The following is a 19,657-nucleotide window of genomic DNA, read 5'->3' as shown; positions in this document are numbered from 1 at the left end:
TCTGGTCTTCTGCTGTGGGTCTCACCAGACGCGAGCAGTTGGGTATTTTTGTTTTTGCAAAGAGAACAGACCATGACCTCAGCGGTTTATTTGAACTGCAGAAGCACCCTAACTGCTGGTTGCTGTGTTCTGACAAGATGCAGGAGTATCAGTTCACAGACAACACTAGAACACCTACTCTGTGCAGGCCCTGAGCTGGGGCAGGCTGGGCCCACTCTGAGCATGCAAGGTCAGCCACCTGCGTGCCGGGGAGGGTGTTGGGGAAGTCAATGAGGGGTGCTGGATAGGGCAGGAGACCACAGCCGTCATCCTGGAGGAGGTCGCAGATATGCTTAGCCTTGAAGAGGAGACACATGGTGACAGCAAAGGAGAGTGAGGAGGATGCCCCAGTCAGAGGGAACCACATGTACACAGGCCACCACTTTATGGCTAGACCCCATGCTATCTGCTTTATGTGTTTTCCCAGTCAATCCTTACCAACACCCCAGGAGGTCAGTACACTTAGTGCCCATCTTACAGATGAGTAAACTGAGGCTCAGGGAACTCTAATAACTTGTGTAAGTAGTAGAGGCCTGGCCTTGGGTTACTGTGGGCCACCCCTGCACGATGTCCTCAGTCAGCAGGCAACAACTGAGCACCTACTATGTGTTGGCCCTGAGCCAGGGTGCTTCCTGGATTTGGACCCTCTAGTACCTTCCAGAGTGTCCTCAGATGGCTGGGGTCTCTCATCTCCATCCAGGGACAATGACCAAAGGAACCTCTCTCCAGGGTGTGAGTGTGTATATGGGGGAGTGGGATGCAGGTGGGAGCCTGGAGATCCCTATTCTACAACCTTGAGCAAATCTCTCCCTCCACTGAGCCTCAGTTTCCTCATCTGTAGAAGGGGCCTACAGCACCTGCCATGCAGGCTCCTGGTGAGGAGTGAAAGTGAAGGCTTGTGTGAGAAGTCTTCTGTGAGTTCAATTCTTCTCAAAACACCGGGAGCCATCTTCCCAGAATAATCCAGCCACCAAGCTTTCCGTGCAGCTGACAGCCCCCCTTCCCCACGCCACCACAGCAGCCACCACCCTGAATTATTCAGGACCCTCCAGGCCTCTCTGGCAGCCCGTCCCCTCCCCCTGCACACCAGGCTGTCAGCACCAGCCGCTGAGCCTCTGCCACGGCTCTGCCGACCCTCAGGGCTCCAGGACTTCAGCCTGTTCAGGTGGGGTCATCAGTGTGATAGGGTGAGAGTGTGTGAGTGCGACTGATGTCAGTGAGTGTGAGAGCACAAGTGTGAGTGTGTAAGTGTGTGAATGTAATTGAGTGTGTGAAATGTGACTATGTGAGTCTGCAAGTGTGTGAGTCTGTGTGAGAGGACCATGTGAATGTGTGTGAACATGTGATGGTGGGTACTAGTTTGTGTGTGAATGTGTGACTGTGAGTGTGTATGAGGATGCGTGTAAGTGAGAACGTATGTGTGAGTGTAATATACTGTGTGTGAGTGAGGATGGGAGTGTATCTGGAGTCTGGGCCCTCCTTAGATATGGGAAAGCCAGGCTCAGAGAGGGGGTCCCTCTGGTTCAAGAGTACACAGTGATCCGGGAGTCAAATTCCAGCCTGGAGAGGGAGGGATCAACTCACCTCTAGTTCCAGAGTCCCTTAAGGGTTGGGTGCAGGTGAGGGGCAGAAGTTTGGGAAGAAGGGTATGTAGTGGTTGGATCATGGACAGGACCTGGAGTTCACTGCCCTGGGGGAGCTCAGACCACTGCCAGACTATTCCTGGTGTATCTCACTTCCTGATGAATTGAGACCCTCAGAGAGGCAATTCCCTCCTGCTGGTCCCTTTCCTGCTCCTGAGCCTGGGAGAGCTGAGAGCCCCTGTGGGTGAGAGGTGGGGACTATTCTCTTGGATCTGTGGCCTGGTGGCAGCCCCCAAGGTCTTAAGGGGCTGTCAGGTGCCGGGGTCCACTGACACTCTTGCTGGAGCCCCCTCCCCCGATAGGCAGGAAGTACAGAGCAGACCTCTGTGTGCTTGACCCCCACTCCCACGTATACACTGGTCCTGCCTGGAGGGCTACCGTCCAGTGTGTGGAAAGATGGAGTACCCAGCGGGTGGGAGTGCAATTGAGGAACTGGGAGCCTGCAGTATGTGGAGGTTGGGGATGGACCGTGTGTGAGCTTTGGTGTGAGTGGTGAGGTCTGGGTGTTGGTGTGAGGATGTGGGTGGTGGTCTGTTTGTATTTTTATCTGTGAGTTTGTATGAGTACAAGCAGTGTATGTGTGACTGCTTATGTTAATCTGCAAGTCTCTGTGTGAGTACCTGTGTAACCAGATGAGCATGTACAGTCTATGTTTGAGAGTGCATGTATGAGGAAGCACGCTGTTTGTGCAAGGGGGGTGAGAGATGATTGACAAGGAGAGGGGAAGATGGGGGGCCACACTCAGCCCCACGACTTCATCCTTTCTCAGGCCTCGCTGGGCACTGCCTGACGTCCCATCCCCGTAGACTGCTCTGGGACCATGCTGCTGGGCGTGTTGTTTGCCTGGCTTTGGCTGGCAGAACCTCAGAGCCCCGTGGGAGGAGAGCTGCAAGTAGGGGAGGTGAGGCAGGGTGAGGAACTTGATAGTTGTGGGGGACAGATAGAACTGGGTATGGAGATAGGGCTGCTGTGCCTCATGTCTGGGTCCAAGTCCCAGCTCCTTCACTCACTGGAGTGAACTGGGCAAGTCACTTCTATCTCTGAGCCTCCATTTCCTCCTCAGAACAATGGGGTTTATGGCGATTATGATGGTCATGAGACCTTGGGGTACAGTGCCTACACACTAAGCACTCCCCACAAGATGTCCTATGAGCTTGCCTTTTTCTTCTGGCTTTGGGAAGATGGCCAGTTGGAGGCCTGGACACTGGCCTGCCAGAGTCTGGGCAGGTGGCTCCTTGTCCCCTTTCCCTAGCCCAGAAGGCCTGACTTGTCCCTACTGTACTCTTCCCCTCAGAGGGATACGTGCGCACATACATGTAGAGGGCTCATAGGAACATAAGTCAGCAGGTCATCCTGTCCATCCCCCTGCATTCTGGGAGGGTCAGCCCCAAGTCCCCAGCCCAGTGAGTGTGTTCCATTCCTCTGTTCCTTCCCATGGTCAGAAGCAGGAATGGAGCAAGTCCTGCCCGTCCCATCTCTGCCCTCACTTTTCCCCTCTGGAGCCACACAGGTGGGGTGTACTGGGTGGGAGGACTGAGTGTCCCTGCTACCGGGTCCTCAGAGCTGGCTAGCTCCCCCAGCACCCCACACCCGCTCGCCTGCAGAGCTGTGGCCCGGGCAGCTGTCCGGCTGAGCGGGTTAGCAACACAAGACAGATGGCAAGGGATTATCTCAGCTTCTCAGAGTGCAATGGCGGCGGGGGGGTGGGAGGGAGCTCTCACACTCTCTCCATGTGTGTATACATACACACACACAAATGCATGCATGCACACGAAGCTCCTCACTTCTGCCCCAGACCCAGCCCCGCCTCCTGCTATTTATGAGGTGGGCAGGGAGGCAGGAGGAGACATGAGATTCTGCAAATTGGTGAGAACCGTGGGATTTGGGAGTCTTGTCCCTGTCCCAGTGGACTCCTGGACCAGAGGCTGAAGCAGCTGGGCCTCTGAGAAGGCCCTTCCAGGCCCTTCTTGGACTCTGCCCCTGCTTCTGGAGTTTCTCTGCAGCGGCCTCCACTGGGAATGGTGTGTTCAGGAGAGCATGGACTTATAGAGAAGCCTGAGGCTCAGAGATGTGTAAACTGCACCCAAAGTCACACAGCAAATTTGGCACATCAGCAGGCTGAGCCCTGGGGCTTGGCAGGTGGCAGAGTCTCTCAGATGTCTAGGCACTGGCTGTGGGATCCCTAGGTCTCTAAAGAAAAGGTGTGTTTGCCTCAGCACTTGATGCTGCTGCCCAAGGTCCCACAGAGGTGTGTGTATAACCTGTCACTGGAACAGCTGCATGCACACAAGAACTCAGGCACAGCCTCTCCTTCACTATACTTCAGGCTCTGGATGAAGCCTGTTGAGTGACAGAGCTGGGTCTCCAGGCTACGTCACTGGGAAAGAATTGGGGTGGGGTTAGAGCCCCACTAGAGTGAATTCTCCCACCTGTCCCCCAATTTGCCATAGGTAGATTGTGGAGGGGCTTTCTCTTCAGCTTCAGCCGCAGACTCAGCACAGCACCCCCATGCTCCTTTAGACACCCTCCCCTCCCCACCAGCCCTGAGTCATCTGTGCTGGGCCCCAGGGAAGGGTGTGGGCCGGGAAGCTGGGCCGGATTTGCAAATGGCAACCCCAGGGGACCTTCTTCCCAGCAAGGGCGGGAGGGGGAGGGCAGGGTGGAGGCCTCATGACAGAAACTGGTTCTTCGATATAGCTGCCAATGTCCAGACCTCTCCTCCCTCCCCAAGAGTCACTAAGGGCCTGTTGGACCCAAGAGTGCCAACTAGTGCAAGGCTGCTAAGGTAGCCTGGTCCCACTCTTTGCCTAGAGCAAACTCACTCCTCTAGGCCCCTGAGGCTTCAGCCTGTTACTGGGTTCCCATGTGTTCATGTGTGCCTGGCTAGGACTTAAGGTCAGGCTGGCCTGGGGGTAAGCCAGGGAACCAATTGGGCCTACCTTTGAAGCTGCATTATTTGTAGGCTTGTAGAACTTGGTGACACCACCCACACTGTTCCTGTCACAGAGAAGACTGTGCACCACCAGCTCCCCATCCCCAGCCCAGGCCAGCCCCTCTCTCCTCTCCACCTCCAGTCTGAAATGGCTCCTGACCACACATCTGGGTATCTGGAGGTGGGCACAAGGGTCCAGGGCCAAGCCTATGGCCTGAGTCCAGACCAAGCTCCACCTCTCTGATCCCCCGGCCACAAGTTGGTCATTTATATCATGAAGGTTGGGTGAGAGCACGTCTAAGCTCCCCACCTCCCCTCAGAACTTGGCCTGGGGGGCCCTACATGAACCTTAGGGGTCTGAGCTTCCCCTTCTCTCTCATCAGTGGGACTTTTCTTTTTCTTAAGGTTTCAAAGTAACATTCTAAAGAGGCACCATGAGAGCCAATCAGCGAGCCCATGTAAATATGGGCTCGCTGATTGGCTGTCTCCTTCACGCCCTTTACGAAACTTCAACTTCATCAACTCAGCAAAGATTTTTCCCTCTGGCCTCTCGCGCCCGGCAGCATGGGGGCTGGGGGGTCACCCGGCCATCCCCCTGCTGCAGGCAGACTGGCCTGCCCAGTCCGGCGGCGTAGGGACAGGCGGGGGCGAGTGCACCGCTCCGGCCCGGGTTTTCCGGGGCTTACTCTGGCACAAAATCCCCGCGGGGGCGGACCGGGGAGTGAGCCCCCTCCTCTTCTTTGTAGGACCGCCGCAGAGTGGGCTGCAGGCCGCGGGTATCGAGCTTGCCTGGGCCGGATCGATATCTGCCCGCTGGACTGACGCGCGGGGGTGTCGGCTCTACAGGAAGGGCTCTGCGGCAGAGTGATGGCAGTGCAGCACCCCCCCTGCCCCCTCCCTCCCGCCCCCCCGCCATCCCCTTCACCGCGCTCCCGGAGAAACCGAGGAGGGGAAGCGGTGTTGGGATCGAGGGTGCGGCCGGGGGCAGCGACGCTCCCGCGTTCTGGGCCGCGGCTGTCGTGGTGGGGGTGGGGCTGGCACAGGATGGATCCCTGCTCCCCAACCTCCGCTCGTCCCCACCCCCCGACGAACGCCCGCAGCTCGAGGCCGTCTCCGCCTGTATCTCGTCCCCTCGTTCTATCCTTCGCCTTCCTCCCACTCTCTTTGTGTCTCCTCTCTGGCTCTGAGGTCCCTCCCCTCCCTTTCTTCTCTCTCTGCGGGTGTCTCCGTGTCTATCTCTACATCTCTGTCTCCCTTTCTTTCTCTGCCTGTCTCTGTCTCTAGCTGTCTCTGTCCCTCGGTCTCTGCTTAGGTCTCTCCTGGCCTCTTGCTCATTTTCGCATTCTCTCTTTGTCTGTCTGGCTCTCTCTTCTCTCTCTCCCTTCAGTACCCCCCACCCCCTCCACCTCACAGCCCTGTTTACGACATCCCCAGGGCTGGCAGGTGGGCGGGGCTGCAGCAGAGAGGGGGTGAGGGAGGGAGACGCAGCCTCCCCCCCAGCTGTTAACCTTCAAGCTTCAGGCCTCTGCGGATGGCAGAGGAGGGGGAAAGCCCAGCTGCCAGCTTGGCGGAGGTGACCAGGCGGGGGCTGGGGGCTGCCCCTCCCTCTGGGCTCGTCTCTGGAGAGATCTGGGGCCGGAAGGAGTGTGACGGAGGGCGCCTCCGGCAGAGAGAGGCTATTGGCGGATGAGTGGCCTCCCGAAGGCTTTGGCTGGCCGGGCGGGTGCCCAAAGGGGGCTCTGAGCGGCGCCGGCCCAGCCCGAGGCCGGGCCGGACGTGGGGGCCGGCGTGAGAATCCCGCCCATCTGTGAGCCGGCCTCACGCCGTCAGACCCAATTTATCTCGCCGCCAAAGTTTCACAGCCATCTGCTCGAGTGGAACGGCTTCCAGCGCTGGCCCCACCGGGCCCCCCAGCCAGCGCGGGGATGTTTTCCAATACGGCAGTATTGCAGCCCCCCCACCCCAAAGCAAGGAGGGGGTGTGGAGGGAGGCGGCAGAGCACGGTGCGTGGGGCTGGCAGGCAGCCCTCTCCGGCGAGCGAGCCGACCCTGAATTTTAAGCGATTGATCAGGAAGCGCAGGCCGTTCCCATCACTTAGAGCAGCCAAATGCGACGGCGCAGGGATTTCAAGGGGCCTCTGCGGAGGCGGTAATGAGGTCACCGTCACCGCGCCAGCCCTGGGGCAGGAGGGGCGAAGGCCTGCGGGTACATGTGTGTACCCACTCCGGTGAACACAGACACATCTGTATCCACGTGACCCCCGGGGCCCCGGCACTGACCCAGGAGAACTGGGCATTTGGATATGAGCTGATCATTGTCGCCTACCCGCATCTCCACCCTCTAGCACCGTCAGAGAGATTAAGGTAGCACCTAGCGCCTATCTCATCCATGATCACCTCAGACAGGTTCAGCACAGGAACCCCAACCCTCTTCCCCTCCCTGCTATGTGCCTAAAATACAAACGTTTGGGCACATGCCCATCGCATTTCTGAGCAAGCCTGCAGAGACAGATGTACCCCAGGCACCAGGTAATCACACAGGTGCATACATTCCGGTTACACACCTGACCTCAATGCTCATGCACTGGTACACTCCCAACAACCGCCCCCCGCCCCCCAAACATGGACACAGGAGCTTCGCCATTCTCAACCTAGCAGCCAGGAATATCCAAGCCCCACACCCAGCTTCCCTGGACGCACACATGTGCACACTGGCTCCTGAAACCCCGAGCTTGCTGCCGTGTCCGTGCGGGTGGGCGCCTCCGCTGCCCGCCAGGCAGCGCGGGTGCAGACCTCAAAGAGAACAAAGGCCGGTTGGGTGGGAGGGAGGGGAGCTGAGCCCCCGGCCTCGTCCTCCTTGGCGATGCTCGTCTGTCTCGGCTCCGGCTCCGCGGCCACCGCATCGAGCGGCTCTGATTGCCGAGTAAATCACCGCGATGATCTGAATAATTATCATCTCCTGAAAAGGGAAAAAAACAGCGGAATAAATAAACAGAGGAGAGAGAAGCCACCTGATTCCTCAGAGCCCTGGGTGGGGGGAAGACATCGGAGTGGGTGTTAGTGGTCCCCTGCAGATCCTAAGGGCTTTCTTGAGATGCAGTGCAGGTGGGAGTGGAGTGGGCCTCAGGACAGAGAGTCCTTCCATAGAGGTGGCAGCTAGGATCTAGTCCCCTCTCTTCATTCATCTCTTCAGGGTAAGTCAGGCCAACCTCCTAGCCTTCCCCGCTCCACTCCTCCTGCAATCAGGCCCACCTGCCCTGTGGAGCCCTCTTCAGGCTCCAGGGCTTGGCTCCAGCCAGTGTGCCCTGGGACACCCTCTCTCTACCACTCTCCCATTTCTGAAGTCCATCCCCAGGCCATCTCCTTTGGGAGGTTCTTCCTGACTGCCCAGCCCTCCAGGATCCTCCTGGTGTCTGACTCCACGTAGTCTCACTGATTGGGGGTGTTGCCTGGTCTCCGCAGCTGGATGGAGAGCTTTGGTGGGAAGCAGCTATGTTTTAAACAAATACCGATAACAACAACAGCAGCTACTTTCCCCGGCCTGAGCATTACCTGTGTGCTGTCTTCATGCTAAAACATCCTCTCACTGTGGATCCTCCCCAGACTCCTGTGTGGGAAGTAATATTCCCATTTCACCAACGGGGAAACTGAGGCCTAGCGAGAACGAAGCTTGTCCCTGCCCTTTCCTCCAGAGGTAAAATGCTGGTCATCTTCTGGATCCTTTCTGGAGTTCCCCCAATCCTGCAGGTTGGAGAAGCTGCTCCTCCTCTAGGTCCCAGCACCATGACATAAATACCCCAACCCCATCCTGCCATTCCTGCTCCTCCCACCTCCCCCACCTCTGCTTTCCTATCCTCAGGAGGGGTGCCAACCCTGCATTATGACCCCCGACCCCCCAAAGGGCATGACCCTTCCCCACAGCCCCGGCATCAAAGGAGGGGCAGCTCAGTGCTATGCTCCTCCTGCCTGAAATGGTTCCAGATGTGGGACCTGCAGGGGCCTACAGAAGATGCAGGGTGACGGTTTGGTACATGGCTAGGTTTCCTCCTAGAAGCTGCCCTGAGGGAGGCCCTCTCCACCCTGGCTCCTGGTCAGTAAATGGAAACAGAACATGGTTCAGGGAGGGGGTCTCCCAGGAAGCTGGGGAAGGCAGATGCCTTGTGGAGCCCTGGTGTCTGGGCAGGAGAGAAGCTGAAATTCATTATGGGTTTGCCTTCTACTGTCCATGGGGGGCAGCTGCTGGATCGGGGTCCTGGGGTCCATATCCTTGGCTGGGTTCTCCAGGCTGTGCAAGGAGGCCCAGGACTGAGAGGTTTAGATCCCCTACATTCCTCATCAGAGAAATGCCATTGTAGATAGGGGAAACTGAGTCAAGGGTCCCAAATTGGCTCCTGGCTAGTGGTGACTGTGTAGACCTCTCCCATCAGGGTCCTGATTCAGGACCTCAAGTATTCCTGGGGCATGGGATGGCCTGAAAGTCTTTGTCTGTGGCTTGCATAGAGAAGAGACAGGTGAAATCCAGTGTTGGTCTAGAGACACATCCCCACCTCTGGGTCTGGCTGAAGACGACACAAGGCTCAGCCTGGCTTTTGGAAACCCTCAGCCCCTAATCCCCAGCCTTCTTTGGGGCCCAGACAGCACCTCCTCCCTGGGAGGGAAGCAGAGGCGGCCAGGACCCAGCAGGTGGTTCAAAGGCACCCCAACACCTCTGCCAGCTACTCTTAGCCTCAGAGCAGGGCAGGATGTCTTGGCTCCCTATTCCCTCCAACTTAATAGATATTTCTTTGGCATCTGCTGTGAGCTGGGCACTGGGGGCACAGCAGGTTGGGGTTCAGACAGTGCTCAGGCAGATGGGGAGGCATGCTCATCCACCCACACACACTCACACGGACTCTTCCTCCCGATGCCACAGAGTATGGCCACTGGGAACCCCGGGGAGGCAGTAATGAATATGGTATGACCTTTGCAATTAGACAAACCCAGGTTCAGACTCTGGCTCCACTACTTATCAGTTGTGAGCAAGTCAATGAGCCTCAGTTCCACATCTGCAAAGTGGGAATTCTAATAGTACATGTTTCATAGTGTGTCTGTGGGGGTTCAGTGAGATAATCCAGATGTAGGATTTAGTCCGGAGCCCAGCCCATGCTGACTGCTCATCGCTGTTAGTTACTAGGGAGGGAAAAACTCCAGGTTACTCCTTGGTCACACTAGGGCAGCCCCTCCACGGCATGGCTGGTGTCCAGCCTCTCAACTCAGGGTTGGAAGTGCTCTGTCTTGGCAGGTCCACCAAACTGCACAAACCCCCTACTCTTCTGAAAGCCTGGTTCCCCTACCTGTCACAGCTTCTCCCTTCCGGCCTGGCTCTCACGTTCTCTCTGCCTGCCCATAATTCCATCCATCTGCATCTCTCCCTAAATACACAGAGCTCTCCCTGACAGGAGAACATCCCCCCACCCCTACATTCAGCTCAACCCATCAGGCCCATGCATGTAACAGCCACATACATACGCACTCACACCCAGGTGCACACTGGCACGAGGACATCCACACCAACAAGACAAGTGCACACACAGCACACATAGATGCACACAGGTACATACAGACACAGTGACAAACACACAAGGATATGCAAGCATATTGCACACACAAGAATCCATAGGGGTGTGTGCCCACCCTTACACACATGTACACACAGAACAGACAGGCACGAACAGGTACACACAGACACGCACAGGGACACGCAAGCATGTTTACACAGGAAGGCACACACACACATGTGCACACACGTAGGCACACACCACCTCTCTTGTCCCACCCCCTGTGAGGAGCTGGCCGCCCGCCAAGCGCAGCGCTTTCTGCTGGGTGTGCACAACCTTTCACAGACTCTAATTGAGTCGAGGGTGATTTATAACGCGGCAGCGCCCCTGCCCGAGCGGGCTGCCCCCTCCTGCTGCAGCCCTGGCCAGAGCCTTCGGCCGCCCCCCCATCCTCCTCTCACAGGGTCACACACACAGGCCCCTTAGAGAGAGAAGGGGCCCTTCCCTCCTTGTCACCAGCTCCTTTCTTCATTCTTGCCTTTCTCTGAGGCCAGACACTGGGCTCTGAGAGGTTTTGCCTCAAACCACCCACTCCACCGCCACCACCACCAAACCCAGCATCACAGCCCAGATGCTGGGAGACCAATCACAGCCTTTCTAACTAGGGACAGCTATGACCTTGACTCCAGATCACATGTGCTTCCTGAGCTGCAGCATGAAAAACTGGATTTAGACATTAGAAGGGACTTCCCCAGTGAGCTGAAGGTGGGGATGGGCTTTGGTCAGCAGGGGCTGAGAGAGCCTGGGTTCAGGGTGATGGGAGAGGCCACTGAGAATCTCGCTTCCTGCCTCTCCATCCTTTTGGGTAAGTGAGCTGACTGTGACCCTTCCTCCCTGCTGTCCCCATGGCCTGTGCGGCTGGGCCTGTGATTAATTGCATTAATTAGGCCCTGAGGTTCGGCTCATAAAGTCCCCTTGTCCACCTAAGAAGGAGCTGCTGGGAGGGCTTTTGTCCTGGTGTGTGTGGGGGAGTATGCACCCTGACCCCTCACCTCTGACCTCAGCATGGACTAGCAGCTCCAGCCATGACCCATGAGCTCAGCCTGAGGGCTATTTCATCCTCCTAGCAGCCTCCTGTGTTGCATGCCGGTGCTTCTGACAGTGAAGGCAGCCAAGGCTCAGAGAGGCCAAGTCCTTGCCTTAGTTATACACCTGGTTCATGGTGGAGCTGGGATTTGAAATCAGACAGCAGAACAAAGCATGCCTGACCCAAGCCTGACCCCATGACAGAGCCCCATCTCGCTCCCGGACCCCTGGTGCTAAGGGTGCTGTTTTTTTGGAGCAGGAGAGGTTCCTTGGAGGAGCTAGCCCTCTCCTTTCCCAGCATTGGGGTTAGCTTACAGCGTGAAGGACTCAGATTAGATTTAAGAGGGACCTCCCTGGTAGTAAAGAGATTGGGAGCCAAAAGAAGTACGAGTGTGTGGCGGGGAGAGGTGCAATGGAGGGTCTGGGCTGTCCCCAATGGAGTCCACATGGTAATGGCAGCCAACACACCAACAGTACTTGCCTGTTGCCTATGGACTCACACAGTCCCCTGGGAGAGGAGTTGAACCCCGTTTTAGAGGTGAATAAAACTGAGATTTGATGATTTAAACCATCTTCCCCAGCCTCATGGATTCAAGGCAACTGCACCTGGACCCCTTGCTGCCATATTCCCTGGCCTCTGTGGCCCAGTGACCCCACTTCGTCTCTGCTGTAGGTCAATCCAACCTTTGGCCCTCCTGAACTCAGCTGAACACCTGTGAGTGAGGGTGTGAAATGGGTGGCCTTGAAGGTATGGAGTGTGTCCCAGAGACTCTGTTGGGGTGGGGATTTGTGCTTGGATGTGTCTCACTGTGTGTGTTTCGGTGACCTTGGCCTGTTTGTGTGTGGGGGTGTCTTTGGAACGCTAAATAGATGCTGTGTAGATTTGTGCTTGTCTCTGTGTGTCTCTGCATGTTTGTGTTTGTCTATAGACCTCGATCATCTCAGTGTGTGTGTATGTTTGTCCGTCTGTCTCTGTCCCAGTTTTTGGATGTGACTGTAGGTGAGCATCTCTGCACACACCTGCTGGGTGTGTGTGTCCATGTGGCTCTGTGTCTGTTTCTGCAAGTGACTTTAGGTGTGACAGTGTGTGTGATGGTGTGTCCATGTTTCTGTATCTGTGTGTGTGACTGTGTGTGAAACTATCTTAACTGTATCTGTGTGTGTGTGTGTGCATGTCACTGAACGGCGCTGTCTGTGTGACTGTGTTTCAGAGCTGGGACTAAAATTGTGGGCACAAAATTTCTTAGTAATCAAGAAAATTAGTGTAAAATTTTTCAAAATCACAGTTAATGCAAAGAATCTGTGATTAAAAACATTAAAGACGGGATCAGTGTGTGTGCACGTCCGCGTGACTGCGTGTGTGGCTGTGCCTGCGTGCCCTCCCTCTCGCGCCGCCAGGTGAGCGCACCCCCCTCCGGTCACGCTGCGCTGGGCTGAGCAGCGATAATTTCCGAGTCGGCGGCGGCTTTGTGTGCACCGGCCGCTGTCTTGGGGGCGGGGATGGAAGGGAGGGTTATTTCTCCCCCCTCTTCCTTTTTATTGGGTCATTAACAACGGCCCGGACTGCCGCTGCGCCCCCCCCCCCTTTCATGTCTGCCGCGCCTCCCGCCATTATCTCCCTCCGCCGCGCGGCGTAATTCGATGCCAATCAGGTTTGGGACGCTGACGCGGCCGGATCAAAGACGGGGCCGCGGCGCTGGAGGGAGTGTGGTGAGGGAGCAGGCCGTGCTCCCCCGGGGTCGGGGCACCCACTGTGGGTCCCACCCAAGCGCCCAGGGTCAGAGTGGGGAGGCCCCGCTCAACCCGTGACGGGGGTTAGAAGGCCGTCTGCGGTTTCGAGGGTCCAGTAGGGCAGCGGGAGCCAGGGCCCCTGGCGGGCTGGAGGTTGGGGGTGGTTTCCTGGTGGGCGTGGCCTCTAGATGGAGCCTTGAAAGATTTTGGTAACAAATGTGGAGCTAGCAGAGAGATGGCATTCTACGCAGGGGGACCAACTTGGGCAAAGGCTGGGAGGCAGGAACCAGCCGTGTTTTAGGAATGGAGAGAATCTGGCAGACTCCTCTGGCTAGGCGTTTGTGCTGTATTCCGAGGGCACGGAGCAATGGAGGGTTCTTGAGAGGGGAAGGACAGAACCTCAGCTGGCCTTCAGGACAGTTTATTTGAAGATTTCCTCTGCCTGCTGGAAGCCCTATCGGCTCCCCCCACCTCCTCCACAAGAGATTAGTGAGATGGTGAACGTGATAAAACAAGCGAAAACAAGCACAACTCTCATTTATTGAGCACTTACTGTTCACCAGGCCAGGCCCCAGTCTTGTTTCATTCTCACAACAGCCCTGCAAGGTTGGAACCCATTTTACAGGTGAGCAAACAGAGGCACAGAGAGGTAAAGTGACTGGCTCAAGGTTCCACAGCTGGTAAGGGGCGTGGTTGGGTTATGAACCGGCATCATACACCCAGAGCTCACAGGAAGAGGGTTCTCAGCTGGAAGGGTCCCTGCCCCGGCTATCTGCTCTACTCCCACCGCACCTGGGCCTTGGGGGAGGATGGGGGTAAAGGTTTTGGAGCCGCCCCTGTGGGGAGGTAGTGGTTCCACAGAGTGGGCTGGGTGGGGGTGGGACCAGAATCACCCTCCTCAGACTCACAGCCATTGCTTACAGCCCTCTGTCTTGGTCTGTAAGACACCTGCCACCTCCCTCCAGTCTGCTTCTTTGTCTGTAAAATGGGGTTAACAAGTTTCTTGGGCTTGTCCCTGAAGAGTCAATGAGTGAATGTTGCAAAGGGAATTTTGAAAGTAAGATGCAGTATAAATGGGAGTTTTTATTATCACCATCAGCCAAAAGCTTGAGGGGAGGATGATGTCTGTTAGATAGTTCCGGCAGCAGAGGATGGAAAGCCCCCTTCTCCCCCAAAGAAAATGCCAGTCTTCAGTCCCCATGATTTTGGAGAGAGTTGTTCTCCTACCCTCATTCCTGAGAGAGAGAGAAAAATAGATTTTCTCTCTTGAATAGTGCTGGGTCTTCACAACTCTAAATATCTCAGACCAGAGAATGTTCTGAGCAAACTGTGGTATACATAATACATGCTTCTGTTCTCAACTAAGAAGAGGCCTCCAACCTTGAGGGCACCAGCCAGCAAGGGGCCCCACCTCTGTCCTCTACCCTCTAACCCTCAGATCTGGGCTCTGGTAAATGGGGCATTGGGGGAAGTGGGGAGTGGAGGCCGAGCCCTTGGCGCCTTCCAGATGGTTTCCTGAGTACCTACTTGGGCTGGGTCTGCACTGACCTGGGGAGATAGATGTAGGAAGCCCACAGAGAGTGCCCATTCTGGTGGAAGAGGCCAGAGAGAGCACAGCTCCTGCACATGGGGATCCAGGCTCATATGGATGGGGTTCCCAATGGGCCTGGGGACACCCTCTCTTCCTGGAGGGACAAAGGAGTTGGATTGAGAAGAATGAATAGAAGTTTACCAGATGAGGGCTGGGGACAGGAAGCACATTTCAGGAACGCAAAGCTGAGAGCCCTGAAAGAATATTGCACAGTGAGGGTTTCCGGAGTTGGGGAGGATGAGCAGGGGGGCTGGCCTGGGAGGGCTGCTGGACCCCCAAAAGGCAGAACCTGAAGGAGCTTGGAGGTAATCCTGAGGGTGCTGGGGACCCAGAGCAGCTTCAGAGCAGAAGATCACCCTTCCTCAGCTTCCTCATCTGTACCATGGGCACAAGACATCTCCCTACCCCCTGCAGGGCTGGATAGCAGGTAAACGAGACAGAGGAAGGACAGACACTTGGGCCTTTTTACCCCCTCCTGCTCAGGGAACTAAGGGATGGACAGAGGCTGAAGTGAGAAGGCAGGGATGGGGGGCTCTGTCCCCACTGTTCTCCATGCACAGGCAGACAGATCAGGGATCCTGAGCCCCCTCCCAGACCTGGAGGTGGCCATGACTAGCAGCCCCAGGTGACGTTGTCAGGTGGCTTTGGCAGTGTCTACTGCTGGGGAAATGGGATCTTGGTTCCAGCTCTCAGGTCAGGAAAGCTGCTCTCTGCTGGGGGTCTCTGCAGGGCCCGGCTTTAGGCCTGAGCAGGATCTTTTTGTTGTCTGTTGGTTCTACATCTCCTACCTTCCTGAAGGAGGTCCATTGCCCCCCGTCCTCCATTCCTCCTGGGGAGTCCCTACCTGGCTGGAGCTGGGTGCCTGTGTGTGTTGGGGAAGGGGGCGGTGGCTGCGCCGTACACCGCAGATCCCGGCTGCCTCTGGACGCTGAAAAATCCAATTTTCTTCCTAATTGCCACCGCCCGCGCTCTCTCTCCCCTCACAGCCCACTTCTGCTTGGCGGCGCCTCGTTTCCCCCACGCTCCCCTACTCCTGCCTCCCGCTGCCCACCCCACTGCGGACGCTGCCCACTCCCGCCCCCGCCGCGGTCACCCGTGTCGGGACGCACCATATATCATGTCTGCAGCAGGGAGGGGCTGGGAGAGCGGACAGCCCCCACCTTGGGCTCCCTGACGAAATCGTCCTTTTCCGCGGCGGATGACAGGTTGTGGGAACAACAGCTTGAATTACGGAAAGAAGTTTCCCCACTGAGTTAATCTGCAGTGGCTGGAGGTGACCTTCTGGAGACGGCGATTAATCACGGGCCGTGGCGGGCGCCGCGCCACGCCGGGCCCTTTGGGGGAATACTAATTCCACTACAAGATAAATCATAATTTGACAATAATCATCTGCCCTAATCACTCCAATTCTTCCGTTTAATTATTTGTATACACTGTATTTCTTCAACGAGGACCCTGTGTGCCCATGGGTGGGGAGGGGAGGGCCACCTAGGCACAGACCCCTCTTTGGCCCTCAGCCTCAGGGCCCCGTTGATACGCCTGGGGAGGCCTGACTCAGAACTGCTAGGGAGAATATTGGATCTCAGAGTGCCATAGCATCACTGGGGAAAACTGAGACTCAGAGAGAGGCCAGGCCTTGCCTGAGGTCCACAATAGGCTTGGGATGAGCCAGGCTGAAGACTAAGGCCTCTGATGTCCAGTCCTAGGCTGCACCCCATTGCACTGCCCTGCTGAAGAGTTGGCCCAGAGCGCCTCACTTCCACTGTCCTGCTCCCTGGCATCTGTTCCCACTCTCCTGTGATGCTCGCTCCCACCCTCCATCTGCCAGCATGGACAGCGTTGCTGGCTGCTTCCACCCACCCCACCCAAACCTTGGGTCTGGCTGTCCACTCAGGACATAAGGATCAAAGGTTGTGGGCGTCTGAGCAGGTATTACCTGCCCCCACCTACTAGGTGCTGTGTGATCGCTTGCAGTTGACAGGACCTCCCTGAGTCTGTAGCCTTTACCTGTAAATTGAGTGGGGCTCCCTTGTTCCCAGTGTGATGGAGACCTGGCCAGGTGCCAGATGGATAGGGGTGCTCACAGATGCCTGCTGCTGTCCCTTCCTGTTCTGTCAGGGCCCAGTCACTAAAGCCCTGCCATTTCTTACCTCTACCCCCTCCCAAATCTGGCTGCTGGGGACGCCATGCTCAGCCCCTCGGCTGCCAGGAGAGTTCCAGGGACCTAACCCTGTCCCTGATGTCCCCCTTGGAGGGGCTGCCTGGGCTGCCTGGCTCTGGCTCCCTGAAGCAGGAATCAGAATGACTCAGTGTCTTTCTTCTTCCAGGCCAGCTCCTGGCACCCCATGGTGGGGGTTAGTGGTGATGGAGGATGGCGGTACAGTGGGGGCTGTTGGACCCAGTGTGACCCCCTAGTTGGGGCTCACGTGGGAACTGTGGTGCATATTTGTGGCAGTGTTTTCCAGACAAGAGCCAAAAGCCTAGCTGGGTGTGTGCTGGTGGGGCTACAGCCATAGAGAATGATAGACTGTTGATAATGAAAATAATGATAACAGCAGTGAAGGTTGGTTCCCGACAGCAGCCTGCCCGGGACTTCCTGGTCCCAAGGACAGTTGATGGCAGGCTGATGGTAGAAACACAGCTCTTGTCCTCAGGATGCCTCAGTCTCAGGGAAGAGATATGGCCCCTTTGCTCAGATCTGAGAGAGAAGAAAGAAGCGGGGAAAAATACAAACCACAGTATTACCTGCCGACATTCCTGGAGTTGCCACCATATGCCTGGCCTCGCGCTCAGGACTCTGCCTGTTTCAGGTCCCTGAGTCCTATGGCCACGTATGAGTGAGGTGTGATATCAGCCCATTTTACAAATGGGAATCAAGTCACAGAGAGGCAAAGTTACTTGCTTTATGTCACCAAACTTGTGAGTACAAGGCTGGATTTGAACTCAGCCTCCTCCTCCATTCCCTTCAGTCGCCTAGAAATCTTGACAAAGCCACTTTATGAGTATTGTGGAATTTCTGGTCAGAGAATTTGGGAAAAGCTGAGCTGGTCTCTTTGCCTCTCAGGGTCTCAGTCATCCCAGCTGTGAAAAGGAGCGTAGGGCAGTTGTGAGACTGGAGATGTGAAAGGGCAGCTGGTCCCCGCCTTGGCCTTCCATACCTGTAAGTTCCTCATGGGGTCTGACTTCCTTCCCTTCTGCTGTAGTTTCCCTTCATTCATCCTCTTTGGACACAGGGCTCCCCTGTTCTCTGTCTTTGGCTAGATCTGTGCCCTCCCACTCCACCTCCTTAGTGATCCCTGCTTGGAGGAGGGGATATGTGTGGGGCAGGCAGTGGACTCCATCTGATGCCATTCCCTGACAACCCCTGGGCAGACCAGCCATGGCTTGGGACCAGTAGGGACACTACTGGCTCTGTGAGATGGGTTTTGATCAGGTACCCCCTAAGGATCCTGCAGTCCTTACCCGACCCAACCTGCCTTTTGGGGCCAGTATTCCCACACACCATGCTGGGCTCTGGAGGGTGGCTGTGCAGGAACACCCCACCCCAGCTATAAAGACCTGAGGGCGGTCATTTGGCCTTTCTGAGCCTCAGTTTCCTTATCTGCAAACGAAAGTTAACAGTGTTACCTGGCACACAGTATGCACTCAATAATTGTTGCCTCTTGTTGACATCAGACTGCATGGTGAGGTCACAGAGGGGTCAGCCAATTGTCGCCGTCCCCCAGCCTGGCCCCTAAGCTGCCTTTTTGGGGTATTCAAGAGGGGAGGGGCATCCCCCTTGCAGATAGCACTCCACTCCGCTGGATCAGGCCCCTCCCACCTGAGCCTGCCTCTCCTCCTGCCAGGGGAATGGCAGGTGCGGGGAGGGCTCGCGGGGAGGTGGTGGAGCTGTGGCAGGAGAGGGGAGGCAAAGGTTGGCTGAGTAGGGGAGAGATGGCCTGGAGGGAGAGCAGCTGAGTCGCTGGGGAGGGAGGGAGGCTGTCACACTATAAATACCTCCCAGGTAACAGGACCCGTAAATGAAGGGAGGGAATTAGTCACATTCCGCGGCGCCTCGGAGAGAGGACAGGGAGCAATGACCTGAATCCATGGAAGGGAAAAAATTAGGCTAACCTTGGGGGGGGTGGGGGTGGCTAGGGCTGGATACTGCGCCTCCTCAGAGGGGTGCCCTGGACGAGATCTGCTGGACAGGGGCCAGGGAGGAATAACTGGTAGGAGGGGTCTGGAAGGGACAGCTTGTCTACTCTATGTCCAGGTGTGTGAGGGGCTCTTTTCTTCTCAAGGTCCCCTGGCCTCTCTCAGAAACTCAAACCCATTCCCCTTGGAAGTCCTTCCAGGGGTCTAGCCCTGGTCTTTCCTCACGTCACTCTGAAGCATGCTTTCATTTGCTGCCCTCCTGAAGCCCTTGCTCTCCCTGAGGCCCCCACATTGTCATGTATCTAGATCTAGCTCTGGGGTCATCCCCTGGGTTCCTGGTTCAGGCAGAAGAATGTTTGCTTAAGAAGCCAGAAGGATATGTCTTGCTTCCCCTCTGGACCCCGCTGCTGGGGCTGGGTCCACTTGTCGCTCACTGGGATGACGAGCAGGGCCTGCTCTCTAGCCTCTCCTCCCCAGCTTCCCCCTGCTCTGGGCAGCCCCCTCCCTATGGTTGCCTGGGCGGCAGTCAGCACATGCCCTCCCTTGCTGACCCCTTCCTACTCCTCCAGGAAGGGAGTCCAGGCCCCTTGGCCTGGCATACTGAGCCTCCCCAACCAGCCTCCAAGCATCTTTCTAACCACATCTTCGGCCCTCGCTCTCCCTCACTCCCAGCCTACCACTCTAAATTCTCCAGATCTTTGCATGGGCGGTCCTTTCCACTGAGGGTGCCTGCTCTTGCTCTGCCTGGAGGACTTGCATTTTCTACCCAAGCTTGAGTTGGAAATTCTTGCTGCTGTCTCCCCAGCTGAGTTGGGTCCTCTTTCATATATGCTCTGGAAACCCTTCTGGCGGGGGGAGTTTGGGGAAGCGGTTAAGATCCAAGTTAGAAGGCCAGCTCTGCCTCATGGTATGTGGCCTGGGGTGAATAAATGAACTCTGGGGTACCTCAGTTTCCTCATCTG

This window comes from Equus asinus, chromosome 9 (assembly GCF_041296235.1).
Source record: "Equus asinus isolate D_3611 breed Donkey chromosome 9, EquAss-T2T_v2, whole genome shotgun sequence".
NCBI lineage: Eukaryota > Metazoa > Chordata > Mammalia > Perissodactyla > Equidae > Equus > Equus asinus.
The sequence above is the reverse complement of the archived record's forward strand: the minus strand, read 5'-3'. Positions refer to the sequence as shown.